The 13,960-nt window shown below is 39.6% G+C and overlaps 1 long non-coding RNA gene across 1 annotated transcript in view; it reads left to right on the top strand.

Moving 5' to 3' along the window:
- LOC123385741 overlaps positions 1–13,960 on the top strand; it is a 527,360-nt gene that overhangs the window by 448,765 nt on the left and 64,635 nt on the right. The gene's annotated exons all lie outside the window — the stretch shown is intronic.

Here is a 13,960-nt window from a genome sequence, read left to right on the forward strand (position 1 = left end):
ACCAATGTCTCTTCAGACTGAAATATTTCATTTCTATGGAATAGATTCTTAGGAGTTGAAAGCTGGATGAAATGATATAAGTGTTTTTAATTTTAATAGATGTTTACAAGTGTAATAGTTCATGCTTGTTAACATATGAGAGTACCTTTTCTGTATAACCATACCAGAAGTGGTTGTTCTAGCTCTTTTCAATTTTGGCAGTTCAGTGGTTTTTTGAAGAGGCATATTAATGGAGTCGGTATACAAATCTCCTAGTCCGTGTATTCAATGCTACTAGAAATGTTACCACTGGAGTCTCATTTCTCAAAGTTTAAGGACACCTGGATATCTATTGTGTGGTTTGTCGTATGTGACAAGGGGACAAAAGGGACCAATTTCTTTAATATAGACCTCTAACTTAAGCACTAAACTTTAAGTAGCTTATTGATTGTTGGATATGATGGATCAGCATAATAATATGCAGTGGAAGAAAGAAGACCAAGCACTATGATACCAAGAGAAATAACCTTGGAGAGCTGAATTTTGCTATGAATTTATGGTTCTGGGGAGGCGTAAAGTAGCTGACTGCTCAAAGTCTCCTTATATTCTCTACTGGGTTGCTTAAGCTCCCCATCACTTATAAAGTGCACCAGGAGGCTGGGATGGGATCTTTAAAGGCATGAAGAATAGAAGATCCATGCTTTATAGGATATACCCAGATTAACAGGCAGGCTTCTCTGCCATTAGAGAAAAAAAAAAACAACTCTATTCTCTCTGAAAAAAGAGAGTAGAATGATGGTAGAGGAGGAGACTGAGTAAGAGGTCTTGGGTAGGGATAGGAAAGCTATACCTTCAACACAGAGAGGCAGATAGCCTCTTTGACAGTTCTTGAGCAGGGGACAATGGCAGTACAGCCCAAGAGAACAGCCAGTGTATCTTGTACACGGTGATAGAGGTTGGTATGTGGAGACTTTAAGGAGCTCCAAAGTGGAAAGGCAAATGGAAGATCATATAGAACAGACTCTTAAGAGCTAAATATGCCAGGGAATTTACTGCTGGTGTTAGGGAACAGAAGAACACTGCAGCCCATCTTTAACCACTAGGAAGAGCTAGTGTGAGAGCCCTTTATGAGAGCTTAGTGAAATCCATCAGAAGAATGTGGCAGAATGGAACTGTTTTCCTCTCTCACACTCGACCTTTCTAACATACATAGCCTGGCTGGTAGAAGCCAGGGAGGCAAAAGGAGCTCTCCTAGTTAAAGAACAGATAGAAAATTTTAAATATCATAACTCCCAGGAGAACTGCTGAGAGAAGATTCATCTTCACAGTCTAAAAAATGTCTGATTACCTCATTAGGTTCCAGGGAACCTTGAATTCTCTTTCCCACTCCCACTTAGTTATACTCACAATGAAACCAACTCAACCCATTTAATTGATATCCTCTAGAAGAGGCTAAAAGACAGTGGGGCTTTTGGAGGAGAGGAGCAAAGAAAAGACAGAGAATTCCTTGTTAGGAAGCATTTATTTCTCTAAATGCTAGACGTGGTGGTCATATGCGAGCTTCAGAGTGTAGCATGGGGGACTCAGACCAGTTGAAGGCCTGAATTTTGGTTGAACAGCCTACAGCATCTCACTGCAGAACCTCTATATTCATGTGGTTTTCAAAAAAGTTGGAAGGTATGCTGGAACCTAAATTAGAGAACTGACCTGTGAATTCTTTTAGACTTAGTGTGAGTCCCAAGTTGCATAATAATGAATATCCTCTGGGGCGTCTGTGTCGCTCAGTGGGTTAAGCCTCCAGCTTCTGTTCAGGTCATGATCGCATGGTTCATGGATTCGAGCCCCGTGTCAGGCTTTGTGCTGACAGCTTGGAGCCTGGAACCTGCGGGTTCTGTGTTTCCTTCTCTCTCTGCCCCTGTCCCACTCATGTCTGTCTAGGCATATAGGTCTGGGGCTCTGTTCATAAACACTATTTAGTGTTTTCTAAAAACTGAAAGTTTTTCCAGTTGCCTTACATATGTTATCCATTGTAATTCCATCCAGGCCCTAGCCCAGTTTATACAACTCAACCTCAGAGTGGGTAAGTAACTACCCCAAGGTCACACGCACCGGGAGCAATGGAGCAGAATTTCAGTGCAGGTCTGCCTGATTCTCACTTCCATGTTCTTCCCACACTGTCTCTTCTAAACCAAGTACAAATGCAATAGTTCCTAGTGCTCACTAGGGAGACCCTTGCAACTTCAAATAGTTTCAAGGGCCTTAGCGTCCCAGCATAGCGCCCAGGTGCTCCGGATTCGTGGCACAACTCCACAACAGTGCTCTCTTTGTTCCGTGGCACTGAGTTTCCGAGCATAATATTAGTGTCTCAGGAAATCCTTCCCAAAAAGTTATTTCCAGCCCGCAGCCAGTGATTTATTCCAAATGTCTGAATGAGCTGAAGAGAGTTTCCCCTGGTCTGAAGTTGCTTGTCCTGGCAGACAGATGTCTGCACTCCTTACTTTTTAACAAAATTTGTCTCTGCTGCACAGGCTGAACGATCTCTCTCACCTTCATGCTGTAAATTTACCTGGAGGTGGCAAAATAATGAATTTAAATAGGAAACAGATCCTATCACAGCATCCCTCTGTAACTGCTTTATTTACTTTTCCTGAAACAATGATTTTATCTTCATTGGTATCCCTCATTTGGATGTTTCTTTTATTTCAGAGGCAGTACTTGGCCTTGGCAGCATCACCCCTACTGTTTAAAAAGCTCTTGGAATTTGAAGCAAAGCCACAGTCCAAGTTGACTTTGGCAGTTGTGTTTTTCAGACAGGCAGATTTCTCCAGTTTCCCTAAAAGGTGTCTAGGGCACTGAGATGAGACCATGTCCTGGACAACAGAGACCTCTCGATAGTTGAAAGGCATGCTCAAAGACAGTCTAAACACCAAACTTTTTTTTTTTTGATTTTTTAATGTTTATTTATTTTTGAGAGAGAGAGAGACAGAGACAGGGCGTGAGCAGGGGAGGGGCTGAGAGAGAAGGAGACACAGAATCCGAAGCAGGCTCCAGGCTCCGAGCTGTCAGCACAGAGCCCGACGCGGGGCTTGAAGTCACAAATTGTGAAATCATGACCTGAGCCGAAGTTGGACACCTAACCGACTGAGCCACCCAGGCACCCCGAAACACCAAACTTTTTAAACTGAAGGAAGTGAAGTATCTTAAGTGGTTTGCTAAAACCAATCAGTGCCTCGCAGATTGTGAGATTTGCCAAGTCAAGCAGCTGGTGCCTGTACTGAAAAGGATATGTGCTTTTGACATAGAACAGAGTAGTTATTTCATTAGGGAAGGGTTTTATTGGGGTGTTGTAGAGCGGGAGTTATAGACAAGTACTGGATTACGAAATACACTGATTTGATAATTAGCCTTTGAAATTCCTCCCAGTTTCTCTTTAATATGTGTATGTTTATTCTTTATGCATTTTTGTCTTTTCAGCCCCGACAGTGAAGAGAAGGCTGAGTCTTTTAAAAAGGCTTTTAAAAGGGTTGCATGTGACCTTTAGGGTTCTGCAGGGTCTTATGGAGCGATTCTGATAGACACTGCTCAGAGCTCCCTCAGTCATTCCCAACTTCCTGTCTTCTTTTCCTCTCCAATTTTTCCAGGTGCCCACTGCTTTATTTTCTTTTTTCACAATAAACAAATTCTACTACCTTTCCCCACTTTTTGGAACAGTTTGTCACATTGTTGCTTTAACTGAACCTGGTTCTCCCTGAGGACCCTCCATCTTGCATCTTTTTCAAGTTAATACTACTCCTTCTCTCAGTCACCCGCAGTGCTGTAGGCGCTTTACAAGCAGTGGGCAGTGAAGCTCCTACCTCTTGGTTCCCCGGTGTCCCTTCTGGATTCCTTTTCTTACACTCTGCTCCCCCCAAATTCCTGCTCCTTGATGCTCATACTTTTCCTCCACATGATTATTTCCGACTCTCTGGTCACTCCTGTCGACTAATATAATTTTGTTATCCAGCTCACAGAATTCCTCTCTGCCAGTGCGCTGTATGATATCAGAGTTTACAGGAATTGCCATCCAACCTATTCTTGACCCCCTCATTGCCAAAGTCTTAAAGTGCTCTTCCACGTCAGCCACATACATCCTTGTCCACATTGTGGATACTGTATCCCTCTCAATCCTGTAACAGTAAGTACTTTACCAGTTATAATAACTATAGCTGATTAAACTCTTATCTTGTGCCAGGGCACTGAGCTAGTACCTTTAGATTTACTGTTTCATTTAATTCTAAATTCAGCTCTCTGAGGTAGATACTATAATGACGCCATTTTACTGAGAGGGAAACCAAGACTCCAAATAAGTTATACGTTAACCAGTGGTAGAGCTTGGATTGGAAAATAAAGATGCCTGCTCCAAGTTAAAGCTTTTGACTCCTACAATATAAATGTTCTACTCTCTGACCTTACCATTCTCTCTTCTGCCCCCTTCTTTCAATGGTGTTACTCCTGACCCTTAGTCTCATGGTATACTCTAAGAGCTCCTTGGACTGCATACTTCTGTTGGACATATTAACTTCTCTCTGTTTTCATTTTCTTTCCTATTAAGTTTAGATTCTGCAGACTGTTTTCAAGCTGTACTGTCTGCTAGGTTCTCCCACCTTCTTTGCTATTGTCCTTCCTCCACTTCTGCCTAGAGAGTCTCTATCCCGCTCTACATATGTGTTGCCAAGCACTTTAGAAAAGAATCCCTGAAACTGTAGAAGATGCCAATCTTACTACTCCTGCTGTGCAATAAAGGTAACTCTTTGGGGCACCTGGCTGGCTCAGTAGGAAGAGTGTAAGACTCTTGATCTCAGGGTTGTTGAGTTCGAGCCTCACATGTAGTATAGAGATTACTTAAATAAATAAAACTTTTTTTAAGAAAGTAAGTCTTCAGGGGCACCTGGGTGGCTCATTTGGTTAAGCATCTGACTTCAGCTTAGGTCATGATCTTACAGTTCGTGAGTTCGAGCCCCATGTCAAGTTCTGTGCTGACAGCTCAGAGTCCAGAGCCTGCTTCAGATTCTGTGTCTCCCTCTCTCTCTGCCCCATCCCCACTCATGCTCTGTCTCTCTCTGTCTTAAAAATAAATAAAACATTTTTTTTAATTTTTTTTTCAACGTTTATTTATTTTTGGGACAGAGAGAGACAGAGCATGAACGGGGGAGGGGCAGAGAGAGAGGGAGACACAGAATCGGAAACAGGCTCCAGGCTCTGAGCCATCAGCCCAGAGCCTGATGCGGGGCTCGAACTCATGGACCGCGAGATCGTGACCTGGCTGAAGTCGGACGCTTAACCGACTGTGCCACCCAGGCGCCCCTATTTTTTTTTTTAAATAGTAACTCTTCATTCTTCTCATAAGCACTTATCATCTAATTTACACTTCCATTCTACTGGGTGACAAACTGTATCTCAGTCACTTTAGACATTCTCCCTCTTTTCCTGAAGTTGTATCTAATTTTTAAGTGACACATGTTAAAATAAAAGTCATTGCATGGAGGAGGAAAAAAAAAGCTTTCCTTGGAATTGCCAGAAAATCACGCTGGAATCCAGTGAGAGGTCCTCATTCAGATCGGTTTTGAGCAGATGAGGGAAGTACCTGCTTGATCCTACTTCACCGGTACTCTAATATATCTACAGGTCTTTCACCCTCTCAGCTATCTATCCATGCTACGCTATGGCACCAGGGGACCCAATAATACCAGCATGATGCAGGTGCAGAAACAATGCAAAGGTGATGTGTCTGTGCACACATGCATTAAACAGTCTCATAGAGTCCCTCCCACTGTGCTGCCAACAGCATCCCCCTTGCCAGTTCTCTAGAACTTTTGACCTGAGATGCCCTTCAGGTATTCATTCAGGGAGTTGGTGCTGGTAGTAGACTCTTTTATAAGCAGTGCCCTTTGTTCTATCATTCCATAATTCCCACGTGTTCACCTGTCTAGAGCTTACTTACCATTTATGTCCCAGCTTAGAGCTCAGTTCCCAGACCCCCTGAAAAAGGATCAGTGCCTTCTTATGTTTTTCCATAAACTATTGCCATACTGCCTTATTAACACTTGTGCATTCGTCTGCTTCCTTCTTCTGTCTGATCCTGGGGCTTGGGCATCATGTGGGTCTTGATTATGATTAAGTCCTTACTCAAAGTAGCAGAAACCCAGTAACCTGTTTTCCTTTTCTTTCATTTTACAAAAATGTAAGAGAAAAACTTGTATTAATTTTTACATAATCATCCACATATTTAATGAAAAACTTGCCAGTGATGTTTGAAGTTGAAACATGTTTTTTTTCAGAAAATTGGTATGTTAATTTCTGTCATAGAACTTATATACAAAATATTCTTAAAACAACCATGAGAGGGGCGCCTGGGTGGCGCAGTTGGTTAAGCGTCCGACTTCAGCCAGGTCACGATCTCGCGGTCCGTGAGTTCGAGCCCCGCGTCAGGCTCTGGGCTGATGGCTCAGAGCCTGGAGCCTGTTTCCAATTCTGTGTCTCCCTCTCTCTCTGCCCCTCCCCCGTTCATGCTCTGTCTCTCTTTGTCTCAAAAATAAATAAACGTTGAAAAAAAATTAAAAAAAAACAACAACCATGAGATGCACCTCAGAATAGCTAAAAATAACAGGATTAATAATATTGTTGTCAAAGATTGATGAGGATATGCAACCAGTGTTACTTTTGTACATTTCTGGTTGTCATATAAATTGGTACCACAACTTGAGAAAACTATTTGACTCATCTACTAAAATTCAGCATTTGTATACTACTTAATTAGCTGTTTTCATGTGTCCCTAAAGACATGAATGATAATCTTCAAGAGAGCATTATTTGTAATGGCCCCAAATTGGAAGTAGCAGAATTGTACATCCACAGTAGAATGGAGAAATAAAATGTGGTATATTCATATAATGGAATATTATACTGCAAAGAAAATGAATGAACTGTAGCTACATATATAAACATGGCTGAATCTTAAAGCTGTTTTCATTTATATAAAGTTTACTAACAGACAAAACTAACTTAACCATATTAGAAGTCAAGAGAGTGGTAACTCTGGAGGAAAAGGAGTGTTTGGGAAGGGGCATGAAGAGGGATTTGGGGATACAAGAATATTCTCTTTCTTGACCTGGATGGTAGCTTATGGCATGTTCATTTTGTGATAATTTATATTTTATGATTTGTATACATTTCTCTGTATATGCTGTATATGCTTCAATAAAAGTGTTTTTTTTTAATTTTTTAATGTTTATTTTTGAGACAGAGAGAGAAAAAGCATGAGTGGGGGAGGGGCAGAGAGAGAGGGAGACACAGAATCAGAAGCAGGGTCCAGGCTCTGAGCTGTCAGCACAGAGCCCGATAGGGACTCGAACTCACAGACGGCGAGATCATGACCCGAGCCGAGGTCGAATGCTCAACCGACTGAGCCACCCAGGCACCCCTCAATAAAAGTGTTTTTAAAAATCCAAGCTGATGATAGTATATTTTTATGCCAGAGATATGTCTATATAAAAGTTAAAAGAGATCACTTTCGGTAGATATGGCAAATATGCTTTACAGAAGCATACGGGCATTACCAGTATAAGGCTATTACTCTCCTGGAAGCTCTGGAAGGATGCCTTTCAGCACTATAATTGCAGTGTAACTAGGTGAGCATTCCTCTAAAGCAGGGATTCTTAACCGTTTTTATTCCTCAGCTAGTTTGGTATGACCTATAAACTCCTTCTCATAAACATGTTCTTAAATGCACAAAATAAAAATAATACACCTAAGATTACAAGGAAACCCATTATAGCACCATTAGCAAAATATCAACTATGAATTTTCCATAACACATTGAATAACAAGGCAGTACATTTAGAATATAGACAAGTGAAAGTTAAAATTTATTTTTATTTTTTAATTTTTTTTTACATTTATTTATTTTTGAGAAATAGAGACAGCATGAACAGGGGAGGGGCAGAGACAGAGGGAGACACAGAATCCAAAGCAGGCTCCAGGCTCCAGGCTCCAAGCCGTCAACACAGAGCCCGATGCGGGTCTCAAACCCACGAACCGTGAGATCATGACCTGAGCCAAAGTCGGACGCTTAACCGACTGAGCCACCCAGGTGCCCCTAAAATTTATTTATTTATTTTTTTTAATATGAAATTTCTTGTCAAATTGGTTTCCATACAACACCTAGTGCTCATCCCAAAAGTATTTTTAAAATGTATATCAGAATGAAGGCTATTTATACCCTCCTCTTTACAGGGAGTTAAAAAATCTCATGTGAACTATCCAGTCTTACAAAATTTAAACAATGAAGATGACTTATGTCCATGTATGTATTGACGAATAAACAGTTATAGATAGGAAATTCCAGAAATCAGCATACATGCTTCTGTCACCAGTATAGTAACTTGCCACCGTTTGCTGATGGAACCACCACTAGGTGTCATGTAGTTGACTAGCTGTGCGTTATGAGGAGCTGTAGGTAGAAAGATCATAGTGAGATAGGATCTAGTGGCAAGGCTAATACTCACTGTAATTTCTAAGTAATGGTGAAAAATCAATATTTGAAGTATATATAACAAGTATAAAATATTATACTTGTATCTTGTCTATGTAATATAAAAATGTATACTTGTATACATAAAGATGTATACTTGTATCTTGTAGATATAATATAAAAATATTTTTGGTTTCTGTTGGTCTATAAAGTCACAAGTACTGCTAATACCTCTGTGATTTGTTGTCTGTATTCATAATGAAGGAAATGGTACATGTTAGTTAAGAAGATAAGGAAGTAAAATAAAATCAAAGTATAGTTGTAATTTTCCCCCACTCAAGTTATGAATTCCCGGAATTGGGTCCTGGGTTAAGAACTGCTGTTTGAAAGTGAAAGTGTGACTTTCTGTGTTGACCTTCCTTGTTGAAGACAAAGGTTGTATGGAAGAGGTGATATAAAAAAAAAGTCATCCATAATCACAAGTGACACTTTAAGCTTTTTTGTAGACAAAGAGCCAAGTTTAAGACTAAATGGAAAACAAGTATTTTAAGTGCTCAGAACCCTCAGGAGAACTACATCTCTGAATAAGAAGCCATTGGCCTTGATTCTTTATTGTTTACGTTAAGGCATCTGTGTAGGTCGGGACACTTAGAAGCATAAATTGGCAAATGGAGACCTTTAATTTTTTTCTCAGGTAAGGTCCTTTCACATAAATGTCAACTACAGAATAAAACATAACTTCTGCTAATCCTTCAAGTTTCAGCGCACCCTCCATGTCAACCTCGTTAAGGGGTGCTTCCTGTTGCCAAAGTGCCTGGAACTCCCCTAAATGTAGCACTTACCACCCTGATAATTTTGGGTTGGGTGTTTGTTCTTTCATTTTACTAAGCCTCATGCAGCTAAAGACAAATATCTGTCTTATTTGTTGCTTTATCCTTAGCAAATAGCATAGAGTCTGGTATACGGCAGGCACCCACCAAATATTTGTGGAACAGACAAGTCAACAAATAAGCTACCAAATACTTTTTGAAACCACCTCTCTTCTGTTTGTTAGTCACGATGAAAAGAATCATGGGGAAAAGAATGAACCACAATCCTGTGTTTAGAGCACAGCGGGAGTTCCGATTCCTGCCGAATGCTGACTTAATGCAGAATGACTACTGCATAATAGGGGGTTTCAAAAAATTAGACGTCAGGGGCGCCTGGGTGGCTCAGTCAATTAAGCAGCCAACTCTTGATTTTGGCTCAGGTCTGATCTCAAGTTTCATTGGATGGAGTCCTGCATTGAGCTCCAAGTCAGGCTCCTCAGGCTTCACAGACAGCCTTGATTCTTTCTCTAGCCCCTGCCCCCCCCTTCTCTGCCTCTTCCCCCACCTCACACACTCTCTCTCTCAAAATAAACATTGAAAAAAATTAGACGTCACATTATCAACATATCAAACAGATACAACCCCTTCACTGACTGAGGGAAGTTCCAGAAAATTGAAAGTGAAAATGCTGCTTCTTTTATAGGGGCTAGCCACTTAAATCCTGGTTCTCCTCAATTTTACCTAAGAGATAATTTTTATTATCCTGTTTAAGTTAAGTAACTGGGTTAATAAAATGTAGAACTGCTTTTGATGAAAGTAGCCCTTTTCAAAGGGTTACTGAGAATTACGTTGCTGAGTAAATTAAATTCACTGTAGAGGGAGATCAGCTGTGACTAATCTAGGTCTTTTTTCCTCACATTATTCCTTGATTTATTTTTCCCCAGTTTACCAGACAAAATCAGCTTTTCTTCTGAGCGATTGTGATCTGTGTTTTAATGCAAAATGATTTCTTTGTATTCGAAATGAGTAGCTTATGTAAGAAGGAGGAGATTTTTTCACTTTATTCAGCTCTGCTAGTATTAACTATAAAAAGGAAAAGATTTGTGGCCTTAATATGTATCCTTGAATATGGTTGCATGTTGTAAAATATATATTTTTATAATGCCACAAGAATTAGGGCAAGGACGAATGACCCCAAGCAGTATTTTCACCCATTAATTTTATTTTATAAGTTTATTGTTTGATATTCCTTTTAAATGAACTGGACCTATGCCCTCAATCCATAAAGGAGAGAGAACATTTGCTGCTGTGTACTGGCATTACTGTTTACCATCATGAGCCAGCCAGGCATAAACTCATAAAGATAACCAGCCTTGCCACCCAGCTACTGCCACAAAGAACTCCACGATATGAATTAAACATTTCCTCTCCCACATTTTCTTCAAAATATGAAAAGCCCATGATCAATAGCTCTACCTTACATGGAAGTTTCCTGATCAGAGATTAAATACATTTGTAGCTAATTAATTCTGGCATGCATGACCAGAAGTCATGGAGATCAGAAATATATATCAATGTGGAACACTTGACATTTGCCCCCATCTATAGGGTTGTGACTGGTGGCACCCCACATTAAAACATTTCTTGGTTCCGGCATCTCCCATAATTTATAGGACTGGTCTCTAGAAACTCATTTGAATACTTGGTAGATCAAGTACTGAATGAGGGCCTAGTCTTTTCCCAAAAGAACATCTTGGTCATGCAGGCAATTAATTACTCCTGGGCTGTATCTCCATACAGGTGTCCTGTTGAAGTTGGGAGAACACTAACTGTAATTAAAAAAAAAAAAAAATTAGCAAAGCTATGTGAACTCTACAGTCTGCTATCTTCATCTCCAAAATACACAGGTTTTCACGCAAGCAGCAATAAGCAACCTCAGCGTACTCTTCACATTATTAAAACATATATACAATAACATGGTCCCCGCTCTTTGTCTGGCTGCCATGGATTCCATCTGGGAAAGGGTTTGAAAGAGAGATACCATTCATCACCTCTTGGTTACTCTTGGTCATATTCTATGCTCAGTTTAGACATGAAACAACTATGTATCAGAACCATACGGCTTGCTCTTTAGAAGTACTTTTTCTAAATTTTTTTTAATGTCTGTTTTTTTAGAGAGAGACAGAGCATGAACAGGGGAGGGGCAGAGAGAGAGGGAGACACATAATCTGAATGCTGACAACTCAGAGTCCAACATGGAGCTTGAACTCATGAACTGTAAGATCATAGCCTGAGACAAAGTCAGAGGCCTAACCAACTGAGCCACCCAGGCACCCCTACAAGTACTTTTAATAGCTTGTACATTCACATATTACTCAAGTTTTTATTGAAGACTGTTTTACAAAACAACTGAATGATATCTTATTTTTACTTCTCAAGCAGGTATTTTATAAAATATATGCTAACAACTTTTGCAATAGCATTCCCTATATAAACCTGGTAAGAGATTTATTTTAGGATTTATTAAAAGAAAAAAATTAAAGAAACTAAATTTCTCATTTAAAAAATCGTTTTGTTTCAACTTCTTTTAATGTACATTGTGATGGTATATTTGCTTTTTTTTTTAGCTAACTCATAGGAGACTCAGAATTAAATCTGAGGTATAGTTACAGCAATTATATTAACCTTTCATCTAACACATTTGGATCTATTTTTTGCTTGGTTTTCATTTTTAATTTTCTTTGTTGCTATACCAGTATATGTTTTATAATAATTTTTGTCAAACTGTGTTACAAAGAAATTAGAGCCACGGTACTCAAACTACCAACACCCACAACAGTAGGGGCATACATCGCATAACACATGAAAGAGAGTCTGGCCATTGTAGATATCAACTGGGTGAACACAGATTGAATGGATGAGGTATATAATCAGTATACAATATTTATGTCCATGGAGGATTGCTTTCCAAGGTAGAATAAATGAATTAGAAATAAAAAAAACATGATATAGAAAACTAGAACACTGAGAGATAAGTATATGTTCATAACCAGTAACATGTATCACATACTAATTTAACATGTGAGATTACAAAAGAGTGACATTCAAGAGAGCTCTCACTAAGCAGGAATTTTAGCCATTTTGAATGGTGGAGAAAAGGATGACAGATTGGATGTGTAGATAGGTGTGCATAATTGTGTGTGTTCTCATGCATTTTCATGTTTTTGGAAAAATAGAGTATTTGTAGAAAAAGCAAAGAAGTAAAATATAGCATTTTTGTGATACCTGTTAAGAGTGATGAATAACAAAAGTCCGTTTTTCTACATAAGATTTTGACTGCCAGTTAAATTTCTGGCTTTTTATTCCCTGGAAACTCAATAAAGATAAAATGACAATTGTGTTATTAGGAAGCATTGGTAAATTGCATCTTGACTGGAAAAATTATAAAGATCTGGTAGGGAGCCATAACTCTGGGCTTCCCGGAATATGGTGATTCTTGTAGTTAGAGGTGTCCCTTGTGGGGATGTTTGGGACTTTTTCCAGAAATCCAGATCCTCTGCGGAAGGAGCTTTTAAGCCATTGTATTTCATTCCCTTGTACTTGAACTGTCCCTCAGGGTGAACAAGATGGCTTTACCACTCCCCTCAGCTGACTAAACTTGGTCAGATTTCTTCCTAACTATAGGCCCTTGACTTCGCTATTCTTAGAGCATTAACATTAGAACACTTAGAATTGTAAATTCTTCTTCTGCCTCTTTGAGATGTAAATCTTCTATAACCTAGAAATGTCTGCTCCAGAACCTGGAAGCCTTCCCTTTGGAATGTAATCATCAAGAAAGATAGGACCCCTGTCCCCAGCCTCTTTGGGAGAGTAGGAATCTAACCTCAGTGAGCTTTAAGTGGCAACTAGCAAACAGAGAACAAATAGTATGGCCTAATCACATTGACTAACCTCTCTGCTAAAGTCCTCCAATACTCTCTCATTAGCTCACCCCAGTGTTTAAAAATGTTCACACCTTTGAGGGGGTGCCTGGGTGGCTCAGTTGGTTGAGCATCTGCCTTCAGCTCAGGTCATGATCTCACTGTCCGTGAGTTCAGGCCCCACCTCAGGCTCTGTACTGGGAGCCTGGAAACTGTTTCAGATTCTGTGTCTCCCTCTCTCTCTGCCCCTCCTCCACTCATGCTCTGTCTTTCTTTCTCTGTCAAAAATCAATAAGTGTTAAAAAAAATTTTTTTTAATGTTCACACCTTTGAAAAAGAAACCCTTGTACACTGTTGCTGGGAATGTAAATTGGTACAGCCACTATGGAAAAAAGCATGGAGGTTCCTTAAAAAATTAAAAATAGAAATACCAAATGATCCAATAATTTCACTACTGGGTACTTACCCAAAGAAAATGAAAACACTAATTCAAAAAGATATATGCAAACCCTGTGTTTATTGCAGCAATTTTTACAGTAGCCAAAATGTGGAAGTAACCTAAGTGTCGATCAGTAGATGAATGGATAAAGATGTGATATATATGTACAATGAAATACTAGACAGCCATAAAAAAGGATGAGGTCGTGCCATTTGCGATCACATGGATGGACCTAGAAGGTATTATGATAAGTGAAATAAGTCAGACTGAGAAAGACAAATTCCCTATTATTTCACTGATATGT

Source organism: Felis catus, chromosome A1 (genome assembly GCF_018350175.1).
Source record: "Felis catus isolate Fca126 chromosome A1, F.catus_Fca126_mat1.0, whole genome shotgun sequence".
Classification (NCBI taxonomy): Eukaryota; Metazoa; Chordata; class Mammalia; order Carnivora; family Felidae; genus Felis; species Felis catus.